Raw genomic sequence first — 17,165 nt, forward strand, 5'->3', positions numbered from 1 at the left:
TTTCTCTCAAATAAATAAATAAATCTTTAAATAAAAACAGTGTGTTATTAGGGTAAAGACAGACACAAAGATTCATTGAACAGAATAGGAAGTTCAAAAATATGTAGTTATATATATTGATTTTCGAATAAGCTGCCAAGGCAATTCTGTTGAGAAAGAAGAGTCTTTAAAAATTGACACTCAAACAACTGTTTATTCATATATACAAAAAAAAAAAAAAAGAAAAAAGGAAAAAGTAACCTCAACTCTTATCTCAAAAATCAACTTGAAGTGGATCATAGAACACTTGTAAAGCTTTCATAAGAAAGCATGAGAAAACCTTTTTGACTTGGATTAGGCAAAGATTTCTTCAACAGAACACATAAAAGCACAAACCATAAAAGACAAAATTGATAAACTGAAATTAAAATTTATAACTTCTGTTCTTCAAAAGACACTGTTAAGAAAATGAAAAGACTAGCCACAGACTCGGAAAATATTGTCAAAACACATATTTGATAAAGGGCTTGTATTCAGAATATGTAAATAACTCATACCACTCAATAAAAAACCTAAAAGCCCCATGAAAAAGTCCACAAAAAAGTCCAAAGAATAGATATGTATGGCAAATAGCATATAAAAAATGTTCAACATCATTAACCTTTGGGAAAATGTGAATTAAAATCATGAAATACTATTAAACAAATATTAGAATGGCTAAAATTTTTCAATCCTGGTAATACCAACTTCTGGTGAAAAGGTGAAGAAACTAGAATCTCAAAACTTTGCTGATGAGAATGTAAAATGGAAAGGTAAGCCATTTCTTATCCAGGATAGGTCTATTATACAACCTCTTCCTCAGTGTTATCCCTCACCCCCAAAGGGATAATATATATTCTCACAAATTACCATATGCAAATGTATGTGGCAGATTTGTTTATAATCATCAAAATTAGGTATAATCCATCATCTGGTGAATGAATAAATAAATACAGTACATTCATACAGTGGACTTTGATTTCTCAGCAATAAATAAGAATGAACTACTGATAGAGGCAATAGCATGAGTGATTCTCAAAAGCATGTTCCCAGTGGAAAAACTCAGACACAAAAAGCTACAAAGACTAATTCTATGAGGATATTCTAGAAAACGATAGACACATCAGATCAGTGATAATCAAAAGCCAGAGCAGGTGGGAAGGGATTATTACCAAGGGGCATGATGGAGCCTTTTGGGATGACAGAAATATTCCATAACTTGATTTTTGGTACAAGTTATGGTACTGTATAAGTTTGTCAAAGCCATCACACTGAACACCTAAAAAGAGTGAATTCAGACATGTGAAATAAATCTCAGTAAGGCTTACTCTAAAAATAAGGCATGGTCGGGAGCTCAGGTGGCTCAGTGGGGTAAGCATCTGCCTTGGGCTCAGGTCATGATCTCAGGGTCCTGCCTGCTTCTCCATCTCCCTCTACCTCCCCCTACTTGTGCTCTCTCTCTCCCTCTCCCAAATACATACATACATGCATACATACATACATACATACATACTTTATAAAAACAATAAGGCCTGGTCATGAGAAGGAAAACAAAACAAATGTGGGGCTGTGAAAGCCAAACAAAGACAATTTTTCAAAAGCTGTATCGTCTGCTGCTGAGGATTCAAGAGGAAAGGCGAGGAGTGACCCTGGGATTTGGCAGCAGAGAGGTACCTGGCCCTTGACTAGAGCAGCCCAAGGAGAGCAGTGAGGATACACAGCCAGCTGGAGCAGATGGAGAACAGGACGCAGGGGAGCTTTTCTATGGAGACTGAAAGATACACAGAATTAGAGGAGGAAGTGAATCAATGAAGTAAGATTGTTGCTTTTCTTCTTCTTTTTTTTTTTTTTAAATGCAAGATACGCTCCAGCCCAAGGGCACATTAATGCAAACATTTACCATAAAGGTAAAAACAAACAAACAAACATCATGCTGCAAAGAGGGACAGGGAAATAGCTACTTAGCAAACCCTTTTACCTATAGAAAGTGTGTGAGACTCCCCGCAGTAGAGAGGAACTTGTCTTCAGGAACTCTCTATCCATGGGAGCAAATGAAGTCACACTTAAACTTGACTCTGCGTAATTACATAACTGCTCCCTGCTTATTTATGAACATGTATTTGGGGATGAAGCAGAGCAGATACCATCTGAAGAAACCAGAAGGACTAGGTGTTTTTCAGGCAACTGAACGGAGCAGATTGTCACACTCGGGCAAGGCCTTAAACCCAATGCTTTTTGTCAAGAGAAGCAGAGAATAAAATGTATCTGGGTGCACACTTCTTTTGCCACAGTCTAGAGTGGGCAGGTGAATCTATGAAGACACAGTTCTCCTTCACATTACATTCATGCAGGAACTTGACACACAGTGAGCAGCCCCTGAGTAAGTTATGCAAGTGAGGTTTTTTTTGTTTTTTTGTTTTTTGTTTTTTTTTTCTTGAAAGCTATGAAATTCTCTTCTCAGCCATATAGGAGGCAGACAGAGAACATGATTGCAGTAAAAATCCAGTGAAAGAGTTTCGGTGAAGGACTGAGCGGAACGCACAGTTGACTTGTGGCTAGCAAGGAAATAAGAAGACTGAGTCTTTTAAAAGAGGGGTAGGTAAGTATTGAAAGGTGCAGATGCCACTAGAGTATGGGATTCTTCCACAGGTCATCTACCAGAAGGCCTCTGCCAAATAGTATACTTTTTTCTCTACATTCTTCTTTAAACCACACCCTATAAAGGGATCGAGGCTTGGGTACAACAGCGCCCCAATTTACACATCTGGCCTTAGATTATATCAATCCTCAACCAATCTGTAGAATTATTGCAAATCACTGGGCGGGGGGTGGGGGCGGTAAGAGGAACAAGAGACAACAACCTATTTTTAGTTTATCTAATTTGGTAGCACCAGAATTGTAAAATGGCTCCCACAGATCATATGTGTCATTCAACAATTAAAGTATTCAAGATGGATTGGTTAACTGAGGGAGGAAGAGTAGCAGGGGCTGTACAAATGATAGAAGGAAAAGCCAGACAAAAGCGCTGGAACAAAGAAAGAATAATAATTTTATTCTCTTTTATCCCTTTTTGTCAACTTAAATATATTCTTAACTGACCTATTCATTTTATTCCAAAAACCATGTATTTTCCAAGTTGAGAAATGGTTTCTTTTACTACACAGTGCATATAATTATTCAGAATATACTTAATGGCACCAATTTACTTTTTTTTTTTTTTTACATTTCTCTATTTTCTGACTTTCAGTAGTAAAGTCTAAAGTATATATTCCTTTTCCAGAGATGATTGTTAGCAATTAGGAGTTTTAGACCTCTATGGTGCCTACCCTTGGGTACACACACAATTGCATTTCACCTCCTCTTATCACTGTAGTTCACTTTTTTCCTCCTCTATGACCTTATATCCTTCTTCAATATAGCATCTTTTGTGTCTTTTGTACTCCTAACATTTTTATGATTCAACACAATGCTGGTTTATTCTGTCCTTTTTGCTCCAAGCTCTGTGCACCTGAATTTTTTGTAATAGATGGTAAATGTGGAGTTCTTTTCATTAAAAGTAATCTTTTTTTTTTTTTCAAAGCAGTCTTTGAAAGCTGCTGATTTGTTATGAATGTTCAAGGAAGAATTAAACTTCTAAAAGTGGCAGCCTGCTGTTCTAGCAGAGGCCCATGCATTTGTGCCGTGTAAGGTATACAAAACAGGAGGGCAAGTTCCTTAGTTGTTACAGAAATAATAATAGAAGCAGGTGTGACAACTGACATTGATTGAACACGGTGTATGGTCTAGCAAACCATATGGAAACAAAGCCAATCTGAAATGATTCAGTAGTACACGATTCAGTATCAGTTGTGTCACTTCTTCATGAGATGAGCTTTGAGAAGCGCAGCCAGATCAGCAAGAGCAGAAATAATTTATTCTATGTGTAATCCTGCTGTCATAGGAAGACCCGTTACCCAGGCATCCCCGCGCCAAGTAGGAACAGAAATACCAAAACGCCAATTCAGGAAACTATACGTGACCCAACCTGGAACCAAAGAATGCTATCTACAATTAGTCCTTTTTTGAGAAACATGGGTATTTCTACAGAAGCTGTCCTTTGAAACAACAAATTCTCTGTTTCTCCTTGGTTATAATTTCATCACAAAGATGAGGAGGGTACCTTTATTAACCTGTACCCTAGTCACTCCAAGCTCTATCACGTGCTTGCCTACATTAGCTTCCACGTTTCCTTCCCTTCCTGCATTCCTAGTGTACTCAAGCAGATCACTTATCTCCAGAAAATGCCACCAAACCTCTGGCTTTATCACTTACAAGAAAGATGCAAAAACTCCTCTGCTGAGTCCCTGGGATATTTCACTTATGAAAGTCCAAACTGCAGCCAGAACCTACTCACTAGTTCTGTGCTACTTTACTCTGCCATCTCTTCAATTCTTGCAAATCGTTTTGTTGAAGAAAGCCCTGAGTGGAAGATAGGGTTCCATAGTCAGAGCCCTGCCCTCAGATTCTTGTTGGAAGTATTGGCTTCTAGTTCTCATTTGGCAGCCTACAAAACTACTTTGGGCATATCGACTTAATCTCTCTGGGTCTCATTTGTTCCCACAAGTGAAATTAAGGGGATGTGCTAAATTATTTCTTACTTTCCTTCCAACTCCAGCATTTAATTATTTCATTCAGACAGTGTTGAATGTTCTCTAGAGTTTTCCATTCATCAGAATTTTCAGAATGAATGACTTGTTGATGAAAGCTTGTTGAGAATTTTGGCCTTCTGAGTGTTCAGCATAACATTAGTCTACTTTTCTCGTAAGTCTCATAAATCCCTGAAAAAGACTTAACTATTAAAGAGGCCCTGATGACAGTTGCTTAACTCAATGAAAGATAAAAGGCAATGCTCTGGTTAAGAGGACCCTTTCCCTTCAATACAAAAGTTGGCAAATTCGAATCCCTAGCAGTGAGCCAATGTTAGAAGTTTTTGATATACTCTGGAGACCACAGTCTGCAACCCCCACAAAAGACACATGGATTCTGTAGCAAGAATCATCAGGCTGGAATGATGATATGATCCAAGAATCGATTAACCACAAGCATGAGCTTTAACACTTGGGGAAATGTCATCAACACTAAGGAAAAGAAAGTGAATCATCTACGTGCCTAGGCAAAGTTTCAAAAAAGAGTCTGAAAGTGAAGAACAGATGGTGAGATGACAAGCCAAAGATATCTGACATTTTCCCAACATCTCCAAGACGGCAGTGTTTGTAACGTGGTGAGTGACAAGACCAACTATTAAGTATTTATGGAGGACCTTTTATGTATTCGGCTTGGTACTGAACACTGGACAATGTAAAAATGAATAAATAAGATACATGTAAATCCATACTCTTGCCCAACAGGAGCTTACAATCTGACTGGGGAAACAATGAAATAGTAAGACCATTTATTTTCTGTTGAGAACAAGAGAAAGAATGGGATTGTCAGGGAAGGATGACATCAAAGAATTACTCAATAGCCTACTTTCTCTCTGTGCTCTGTTTCAAAAAGAAAAATGTTCAACCTGGATCAGAATGCTTAGGAATGGGATAAAATTAAGATGGTTATAAGGAAGAAGCTGTAGGAAATAAACTATGTGCTGTAAATAAACTCAAGTGTCTTAGAAGAATTATATCCCAATATATGACCAAAAACTTAGAGGGACTTACAAAAACTACAGACAACTATTTAAAAAATACATGGAGAGTAAAAGAAGGGTGATAAATATGGGGAAATATTCCTTAGATTTGAAGGACATGGGGCGAAAGATTTGCATCCATATTCACTGTCAAAATATAAACACCTAAAAAATGAGAACAAATCATTAATGAGATGATTTGTGATCACTTAGGATAGAGGGGCACTTAGTAAAAGCCAGCATACCGGGGTCTATTTGTTTAAGAGATATTAAGACCTCAGTGAGGTGAAACATAGAAAACTCTAAGCCAGAAATACACCTGAATTAAAACAAACAACATTGTGTAAAGACTGCTACTTATCTACTGTTTCTCAATCTTCAGTATGAGAGTCTTGGTTGTAATAACTAGAGAGTGCTACAAACAAATAATATGTTTTTAAAAATCATGCCCTTCATATAAACTGTATATATTTTGTCATACATTATACAATAAAATAAAGGGCCCACCGGAGCTGGTCCTAGGTCCACCTGCTGTATCCAGTTCCTTCTGACTAAGCCAGATACCCCACTGATATTCTGTTGAGCCACATCTTAGTGTCCATAAGACTTTTCCCAAGCTGATCTCACTGGATGTCACTTGTGAGTCTTAGAACCATGACCACTTGATTTGAAGACTTTACAAATGTATTTCTCATCCCTTAGAACTGCACCTTTATCAGTGGATTTCTGTCAAGGCTTTGCTTATCTACAATATGCTCTGCAAAATGCTGGCTGCTGTCCTTACTAGATAATGGGAATCCCTGTCAGGGTGCGGTGACTTGTCTCTCTATCAAACCTGAGTGCAAAATTCCGGTCCGTGCACCGTCTCTGTGATTTTTGCCACTATCCACTGCTCCGGAATGCTGTGGTGATGGAGGAGGTGGTTCTAAAACCTTTTTTCAGCAGAAGGAATTATTTTATTTTTGGAGTTAGAGCTGAAAACTGTGTTCCCCCTGCACAGCACCACTCTATTAAACATTGCCTACAGAATGTGCCCTATCACATTTGCAAAAAATATGAAATGATAAGGGGTAACCAGGATGCAGGATGACAGAATCAAGGTTCAAAATTATCTCTAGGTTTGAAAATAGGGGTCAATTAAAGAGATGGATTTTTAAAGTAATCACATCTTTTAAAGTGAACACATCTTACCTTCTGATTTGATTTAATTGATTATACAGGTAGCATGGGGATTATTGAGCTTAGCAAAAGTTTCAGTGATAAAGCTGTAGAGGTTTCAATTGTTCCCAAACTTAACATGAAAGTATAAATGACTAGCAAATATTGTATGGAAACTGAGGTTCCACTAATATAAATACAGTGTCCCTTGAGAAATGACACCAGCCCCATGTCATTTCACACTCTCCAGTCCTCATTTGGTATGTGGTATTTTACATCACATGCTATGTTTTAAGGACAGCCATTGTCAATCTTTACTTCTTGCCTATTACCTCATTTGTTCCTGGTTACAGGTCAAACTCTACTTGATGGCAGGATGGCAGAAGAGGATAACATGTACCAGTTATCAATTCATGCAGCTTCTTCCAATTCCTAAAATCCTTTACATCAACTAGTTCCCCCTCTTGAAGTGATCACACCATCCTTTCCTTATGTTGCAAATCCATATTTGGGGGTTCCCATTCCATTTCTGCATACCTGTGTTTAGTGTTATGAGAAGAAACTATAGTTTGCCAAAATCATTGCTCACTTCAGAGCAGTATGGATTTTTCATTCCATGCAAGGAAAAGTCTTTCATCCTCATGAATCAGAGTATCACATATTCTTGTCATTCTTGATTGCATTGGCCCAGCGCCAGTAGATTCAGTTATCACAGTTGTAAATAAAAAATTTAGATTGACACTATGGATATTTATTTATGTTATTTATGTTGTGAAAGGTTCCATGAGAGTTACCAATCAAGCTATAAGAAGAGTCACCAATGCTATAAGACCTCCACCAAATGGAGGTCACCCATATTCCCAAAGAGGGCAATCGGGATTATGAAGGCTAATAAGCAGCATAAGAACACTAGAAAGAACTATGGATGCCTAGCTGAATAAAAGTGAGGGATACATATAGCTACATTAATATACTTAATGTATTGTCAGGAAGAGGTAGACCTGGAATCAGTGACTGAAAGCTATTTTCATTAAGAGTTTGGAATAAAAAAATCTAACAAGATATATCCAAAAATGGGAGAGATAGACTTCTGAGGTCAGAGTTCCCCGACATAGGAAGTGTTCTAACTTCACAACAGAATGGGTTTAGCCAAGAGGAATTTTTATAATAGTACAGAATTGTTTTGTAAAAGATGCTTATCTTTTGTCTGTTTTAACAGCTGCTGGATACAATGAAAGCATTTTCCAATTTGTCCTGAATTGTTTCAAAATCACAGGAAAACTTATAATAGTTCTATAATCTTCATTCAAGACATGGAATTAGGATAGAAGTTTAAAATGTTTTTAAGTTACGATGCTTATAAAAGGTTAACACAGGGGGAAAAAATCCAATAATAAATTTAGATATATTATCTTCTTTCTACTATAGAAAATAGATTTACAAGACTACAAAAAAATTTTGTTTCAGTCTATAAACTCAGTTAACCACGCAACTAGTAGATTTTGTATAGTAAAAAAAAAAAAGGCTGAGTTGATTGAAAATTTTTTTATTAAAGCATTTTAACTGACCTTATTATTTTTTAAAAGACTTATTTATTTATTTATTTATTTATTTATTTGTTTATTTATTAAGAGAGAGAGGGAGGGAGAGAGGAAGAGAGTATTGGCAGGGGGAGGAGCAGAGGGAAGAACAGACTCCTCACTGAGCAGGGAGCCTGCATGCCTTGGGGCTTGATTTCAGGACCCTGGGATCATGACATGAGCTGAAGGCAGACCCTTAACTGACTAGGCCACCCAGGTGTCCCTTAACTGACTTTAATACTTAGCATTAATTGCTTTGTGTTGTTAATGTTTTGCTTCATTCTGCATATTTAAAAGCATAGATATTTTTAAAATTATGAGGGTATTGTGTTAAATTTAAGTATAGAATATTTAACTCTGCAATAAGTAAACCTTAACTGTCATAGCTGAAATTGAGCAGGGGACCATTAAGGATTAATTTCTGTGCATTCATAAAAGAATGTCGAAGATATGTACATCTTACAAAGTGTGTCACAAGGAAACCATTCACAGCCACTAGGAGTTTATGATCATGAAGCAAAACCAAAAAATTCCCAGAGTTCTTAATGGGAAGAGGTGATAAGAGATCCTTAATATTCTTTTAAAAATCATTAAATAAATATTGCCAAAGATTGAAATGGATTAATAAAAGATGATGGTCAAGTAGAATTGGCCATGATCCATCCTAAATCAAGTAAATTGTCCTGTGATAACACTCTATTTCCTGGGAAGAACTTTGACTCTTCTCTACTATGCCCATTTCATTATCAACAGATAAAGACATTCAGTAATAAGCTGTATTCTATGTTTTTTTAATTAAAACATGTTATTGGAGTATGACATATAAACCACATATGAAAGCATACATACAGAAAATGGCACAAATCACTTGTGTGCAGTTCAGTGAATTAACATAAAATGAACCCCCCCATGTAACTACCACCAAGATCAAGAAATAGAACATCACTAGCATTCCAGAAGCTTATTTGCAATCCCTGCTTCTTCACTAAAAGGAATCTGTCCTAATTTTTAATACCACATATTGGTTTTACCTGTGTCCAAACATTTGATAAAGAGAATCTTACAGTTTGAATTCTTATATGTCTGGTTTCTTCCACCCAATGCTATATTTGTGAGATTCATCCATATTGTTTTATGTCACAGGAGTATGTTCATTTTCATTTCTGTATAGTATGCCCTTGTGTGAACAAACCACAATTTGGGTTTCTGTTCTTCTTTTGATGGGCATCCAAAATGTTTGCTATTCGGTACTATTATGAATATTCTTTTTTTTTTTAATATTTTATTTATTTATTCATGATAGTCACAGAGAGAGAGAGAGAGGCAGAGACACAGGCAGAGGGAGAAGCAGGCTCCATGCACCGGGAGCCTGACGTGGGATTCGATCCCGGGTCTCCAGGATCGCGCCCCGGGCCAAAGGCAGGCGCCAAACCGCTGCGCCACCCAGGGATCCCTATTATGAATATTCTTATACATGTTTTTTTTGTGTGCACAGATGTAAGGATTTCTGATGGACATATAAGAGCAAAACTGCTAGCCATAGAGTATGGGTATCTTCAAATTTAGTGACTACTGCTTAACAGTTTCTCAAATGGATTTATAAAATTATTACACCCTCAGGATAAGAGAGTTCCAGTTGGTTCCTCTTTACTAACACTTGAAGTTATCAGTCTTTATAATTTTATTCATACTGATGAATGTGCAGTGCTGTTTCATTGTGTTATAATTTGATTTGCCCTGATAAATACTAAGTTTACACTTTTTTTGTATCTTTATTAACTCTTTGGATATATTTATTACATAAGTGCCTCTATAAGTTTCTGGTCCATTTAAAAATGTGTTGATTATTTTCATTTAAAAATGTGTTGATTATTTTTCTTCTTCTTCTTCTTTTTTTTTTTTTTTTTTTCTGTTCATTTTCTTTTTTAGGTGCAGAAGCTTTTTGTGTATTTTGAAAACAAATCCCTTGATGACTTATGTATTGCAAATATCTTTGAACATTTTCTGGTTTGTCTTTTCATTCTTTTAACCAAATCTTTGATAAATATAACCTCTTAATAATATATGCATATTTTGCCAACATTTCCTTTATAGCTAGTTGATTTTTGTTTCCTATTTAAGACATACTTAACTACTTTATAATTTGGAAATACTTTCCCATATCATTTCCTAGACATTTTATTGATATACTTTCAATATTTAGGACAACAATCCATTTGAAATTTTGTGTCTATTATGTGATTTCAGGCCAAGTTTTTTTTTAATTTTTATTTATTTATGATAGTCACAGAGAGAGAGAGAGAGAGAGAGGCAGAGACACAGGCAGAGGGAGAAGCAGGCTCCATACCGGGAGCCGGATGCCGGACTCGATCCCGGAACTCCAGGATCGCGCCCTGGACCAAAGGCAGGCGCTAAACCACTGCGCCACCCAGGGATCCCTCAGGCCAAGTTTTGACCTCATATAGGTTTGTACATATTCAGACATTTTACTCTGTGCCATTGGTTTCTTTGTCTCTCATTACACGAACACCACATTGTCTTAAGGTAGCTTCAAAATGTCTAGCAATCTAGAAGAGTATTTCTATTTAGTTCTGCTTCTTTGAGCTTTCCTAAGCCTCTGTTGGCCTTTAAGTCTTGATATGGATTCCAGAAACACATGCTAATTTCCATAAGAAATCTTCTCCGGGTCATCTGGGTGACTAGTTGGTTATGCATCTGCCTTCAGCTCAGGTCATGATCCCAGGTTCCTGGGATCGAGCCCTATATTGGGCTACCTGTTCAGTGGAGAGTCTGCTTCTCTCTCTCTCCCTCTGCAGCTCAACCTGCTTGTACTCTCTCTGTCAAATAAATAAAATCTAAAAAAGAAAGAAGAAAGAAATAAAGAAAGAAAAGAAAGAAAGAAGAAAGAAAGAAAGAAAGAAAGAAAGAAAGAAAGAAAGAAAGAAAGAAAGAAGAAAGGAAGGAAGGAAGGAAGGAAGGAAGGAAGGAAGGAAGGAAGGGAAGGAAAGAAAGAAAGAAAGAAAGAAAGAAAGAAAGAAAGAAAGAAAGAAAGAAAGAGAGAGAGAAAGAAGAAAGAAAGAAAAGCCTGTTACTTTTACTGGCATTGCATGGAAATGATAAGTCCATCCAAACAAAGTCTTTGGCAGAATTCTCTGGTGAAATTATTTAGCCCCACAGTTTTATTATTTCCTCACTTCAACTCTACTGAGATTTAATTTGCTGTTCTAACTTCCTTAGATAAGCACTCAAAAAATTGATTTTCAACCTATCTTCTCTAATTTTATGAACTTAGGACTATGTATTTTCCTCTGAGCATGGCTTTAGCTGCATCCTCAAGGTTTTGATATGTCACACTTCATATGATTTTAATCCTCCAAAATTTACTACCTACATTTGTAAATGTGCCTCATGTACCTGAAATGAATATATATGTTCTATGGTTATCACGTGCAGTGTCACAGATGTATCATTTACAGTAGGGCTCAAGGTGCATATTTAAGATTATTAATTTTCCCAGTGGAATGAGCATTTTTCTTATATAAAAAAAAACTTTTTTGTATGTATTTTAGCCCTGTTGGATACTGTTCACATATAATACATTTATTTGTCCTTTAATGTTTAACATTTCTGAAATCCTATATTCGAGTTTTTTTATAAGCAGCAAATGATAAGGAGTTTTTGTTTGCTTTTTCAGTCTGAAATATCTTCTAATGGAAATACTTAGTTGCTTTATTTTTAATACAATTACTGACATCTAAGGGTTTAAATTTGCCATTTTACTCTTTAACTTTCTATTTGTCCCTACATTTTTTTTGCTCTTTCTTTTTCTTTTTTATTGTATAATTTTTAGCCAAATAAACAATTTCATTATTTTTTTGGCTCACTACAACTTACTAGTTGTACTTTGATCTACAATTTTTCAAATGATTACTCTAGAAATCACAGTGCACATTTTCTACTTGTGAATGTCTAATATAGATTCATATTTTTAACCATTCCCTGGACAGTTAGAAGATATCAGAATACTATAACACTACTTACTCTACTTCTGCCATATGTGCTATTGATGTTATATATTTTAATATTCCATGTATTATTCCTATTATCATCTCATATGTCAACAGTCATTCACATTGGTCTGTATTTTTACTTTTTCTTTTTTTGCTGCTTTGTATTTATTCCTGCATGTCTGAAGTACCATAAGGAATAGTCCTTTTTCCTCAAACAATATTATTAATTTTTTTAAAGTATGGGTTTGCTGCTGAGAAATTCTCCTCATTTTTATGTGTCATAAAATAAAGACTGTGGCATTGATTTTTGAAGGATGTTCTCCATGAATATACATGGCTGGGCTGCTGCTTGAAGATTATTGTTGTTCCATTGTTTTTCAGCTTCCTTGTAATGTTTATAAGTGACATGTCTAGTAGACCCCCAATACTATACTATAGATTGCCGATGGAAACATGTGTAAGACCTTGGTCAATCATAATGTAATACTGCTGAATGTGCCCAATCTTATGGCTTAATGGCTGAGTAGCAGCCATTTCATTCTGGATTACTTTGACTGAATGGTCACTTGATGTCCCTAAATAATGTGTTCAGTCTCTATTTGGTTCGTGTAGCAAATTAATAGCTGTTTCTCAGAAAGAAACTGGGTTCTTGGAAAATAGAGCAAAATTTTATTCTAAAACCTTCAGTTCCATGCTGTGATTAGCTAATGGGTAATTGTCAGGAGCTCTAAACAGAATTCATCCTTGCCTCAACACCTGTTTGGGATTGTCTCTCTGACCTGGACCTGCCTTAGAGTTTTCTCAGGCAAGATACTTGCTAAATGGATCAAAGTCACATACCCAGATATGGGATGTGTTGTCTCCAAAATCTAAAGATGGCCACCAAGTCTTCTCCTTTAGTAGCACACAGTGTTAGTTTCAGCAGCATATTTTGCACTCTAAAGCTCATATTGCTACATGTATGAACCACTAGAATTTATATTTTTATGGCTTTTACCCTCCACCAGCTAACTAACAGCTGTCTTACTAAGGCAGGTAGGGCAGTATTTCTCTAACTTCCCGGATGACAGACCAATTTTTTTTTATTTTCCCTGATTTGTTATGGATTGAGACTGGTATAATTTACAAAATCCCATACTTGAATGTTGCATCAGCGTCAAATTGCTCTAAAGGTGTCTGAATGCATATCCTCACATAATGTATTTATCTTGCCATGAACTAATTACACAAAATTCATGCACTAGCACCTGAGATACCTATATATAATGTGCCAGATTCTATTCTAGACACTATGGATCAAAAGAACAAAATAGACAAGTTTCTGTTCTTAAGGAGTTTATATTCTAATGGAGAAGAAAAAAATAAAGAATAGAGATATTAATAATTTAATATCTGGTGATGATGAGTATTGTAAAGAAATGGTAAGGCACTATCAGAGCATAAAGAATTATGGATGTGTGCTATTTTAAGTAGGCTGATCAAGAAGGCTTCTCTTAACCAGATGGCACCGGAGACAAGGGTAAGTGAAGTGAGAGGACCAGTCAAACAAAGACTGTAGAAATGAGTATTCTAAGCAGTAGAACAGACACATAAAGGCCATCATTTGAGATCATATTTAGCATGTTCTAGGAGTGGGAAGAAGGACCATGTGGCTAGAGTTAAGAGAGAAAGAGGAAGAGTGAAAGGAATTGATAGTTGGCCATGTAGGGCTGGAAGCTTTGTTAAGACCTTGGACTGTTTTCCGTCTTTCAAGTGTGATATGAAAAAAAATGGAAACTATTTTTTTAAGATAGGAGGTTCCACTGTGTTGAATGGTTGAATTTGAGGGTCTAATCCTGGTATACGATTTCTTAAAACCCTGTATAAAGTAAATGAATTTCAACACATTAGTGTCAGGGAGCAAGGATTGCAGATTGATGGCCCAGTAATGTAGATTTTTAAAAAGCTTTCTCTATAGCTATACATATAGGGAGCAAAGAAACTTACATTTCTTAAAGTTCCAGTCATTTCTTCCCTCCAGTATTCAAATTAACCAGTTGCCATATGGAGCCATATTCCAGTGACAAGACAACATCCTAAGGCAGTTGAGGATAAAGACATGTATCTCGTGAACTCCTTGGGGTGTGGGGAGAAGGGCTCACAGATCCTTTCTCGCTCCCGCTGCTGCCACTATAAGCAGACTGTCTGGTTTAAGCCTCCTGCGGCTACTCCATTTGTTTAAAACTCTTTTTCATTGATTTTCATTGCTTAGAGTTTGGAGATTTTCGTTATTATTTTTTTAACCATGACATCCAAGCCCTATTGAAAATGTAAAATGTGATCTATCCAAATAAGGAGTATATATATACTCCTTATTTGGATAGATCACATCTACAGTATTTGCTTTAAGATACTGTTAGATTAATTGGACTTAAACTATGCTATTCCTCCAGAGTGCCTTATAACCATTCAGTAAAACAATACTTCTTTCTAGCATTCATTTTGAGCTATACTAGGGGATCTTTTACTATGCTAAATGAATTTTCTGAGGAATATTTTAACAGAAATTATTTCATAAAAATCAAAAGAATATATTTGGTTGCATTTAGTTTTTCTCTTCTTTTAATAAAAGGGGGGGTGCTGTTTACCTGAAGTTAAAGTCAACTAATAATTTTTTTAAAAAATTAGGTATCCTACTTCTTTTTTTAAGCGACTGGATTATAACTTGGAGCATCTCTAGGGAAAACACAGAGCAATCTGGGGGCAGAATTTTAAGATTTTGTGTTCTAGAGCCATGAGAATCCCACTGGTTTTCATAACCCCAACTTATCCACATCATCTTCTGGAAGAGTATATGCCCACAACCTGCCAAAGAACAGCAGAACCCTTACTATAGCTGTTGGAAGCTGGGATGTCCCCTTGCCTCATATGAGAAAGTGAGAGGGAGGAGGAGGACATTGGGAATCTTGGATGTGAGAATTGTGAAATAGAACAGAGAAATTAAGTCTTAGTCTTTGTTGGGTGCCAACATTGAAGGTACTATAGAACCAGGACCGGGGTAGTAATGCTTAGGCAAAATGCATAGAAAAGATAAGAAAATCTTCAAAAGGAAAGAAAATCTGAAGCAAATGTGCAGAAGAGACCTAAAAGCCCCAGAGAGACAAAGAGGCTGACTTAGCCCCTTATGAGCTCCAACTCTACTTGCTACCTTCCCCTATTTTCTTTAATACATTCACTCTTTCATTTAAGCTGCTTTGAGTCAGTTTCTGTTTCTTGAAAATAGTAAGGCTCATTAAAGCAGGCAGATTATAGACTAAATGAATATGGGCTAGTGTATATTAGTTCATTTTCCAAAGATGGAGATTCTAATATTTTCCCTTTGTACCTCCTAGAGTTGTCATGGGATCAGATCAGGAACTCCTTGTGCAAATGCTTGGTAGACTAAATATTGTTGAAACCTAAGTCATTGATAAAAGAGGCAGACATAAAACAGGTTTGCCAGACCCATGAAGCACTGTGTTGAGATAGCCCCCAATTTCATTATCAGAACAATGCCAGTTTACTGGCAAGGCACGAGTTAGATTCTGTGTTACTACTTTACATTTATCAACTCATTTAACAGCAAAGGTATGAAAATAATTCAATGTCAATATTTTAAAATTATTGAAAACCAATTTATAGATGCCACATGTAAATGCTTATTTGAAGTAGTGAGGCAGGAGAACACAGCAATGTCAAGCAGGTGGGGATGACATTAAAAGTATAAAATGAAAGGCTTTACACAATAAATGATAAAGGCCATTTTAGAGGATGCAGGGAGAAGTTGCTTAACATTATACCAAAGATTTCATTTTCAGAAAGGAAGAACAGCTCTAAAATTTTTTCAGCAAAAGTTGGTGCTAAATATATGGACACGATAACATAATTTGTTAAAATAAAAATAACTGGAGGGGCACCTGGGTGGTTCAATCAGCTGGGCAACCAACTCTTGATTTCTGTGCTAGTCATGATTTCAGGGCTGTGAGATCAAGGCCCACGTCAGGCTCCATGCTGAGCGGGGAGTCTGCTTAGGGTTTTCTCTCTCTGGCCTCCCCCACGCCCACATGCATGGGTGCTCTGTCTCTAAAAAAACAAAAAGAACTGGAAAATTCTTGTTTGATTGTAAATACTGTGAAAGTCATATAAACTTTCATGGATAAAAAGGATGTATTTTCTTTTTTTAAAAATTGAAGTCTAGTTGACATGCAATATTATATTAGTATCAGGTGTACAGCATTGTGATTCAACAATTATATTTGTTACAAAATGCTCATCATGGTAAGTTATTGCAATATTACTGACTATATTCCCTATACTGTACTTTTCATTCCTGTGATTTATTTTATAACTGAAAGTTTGAGGAGATTAAGAGGGACCTGTTTTCTTAATAAAATGCATCAATTACTGGAGCAGGATGAGGTTCATTAAATAGTCAAATCAAATTCTTATTTTCCAATTTAATAAGTAAAAAGAGTAAATGCATATAATTCACTTGTGGTGGTTGTTTCTAACATAACACAATAAAGAAATAGGAAGAACACTACTGACAAAGATCTTTCCATATTGGAATGAAATGGTATTTTTCTCTAGTAATAATCAGCACCAACTGTATTAAGGTTCATCTCCCATCGGTAACATAGAATTTTTGTTCATTACCTTGAGAAATGCTAGAAAATAAAAGATTGTGGAAAACAACAGTGGGAGGGACCCTTTAATTAT

This window comes from Vulpes vulpes, chromosome 13 (genome assembly GCF_048418805.1).
Source record: "Vulpes vulpes isolate BD-2025 chromosome 13, VulVul3, whole genome shotgun sequence".
NCBI lineage: Eukaryota > Metazoa > Chordata > Mammalia > Carnivora > Canidae > Vulpes > Vulpes vulpes.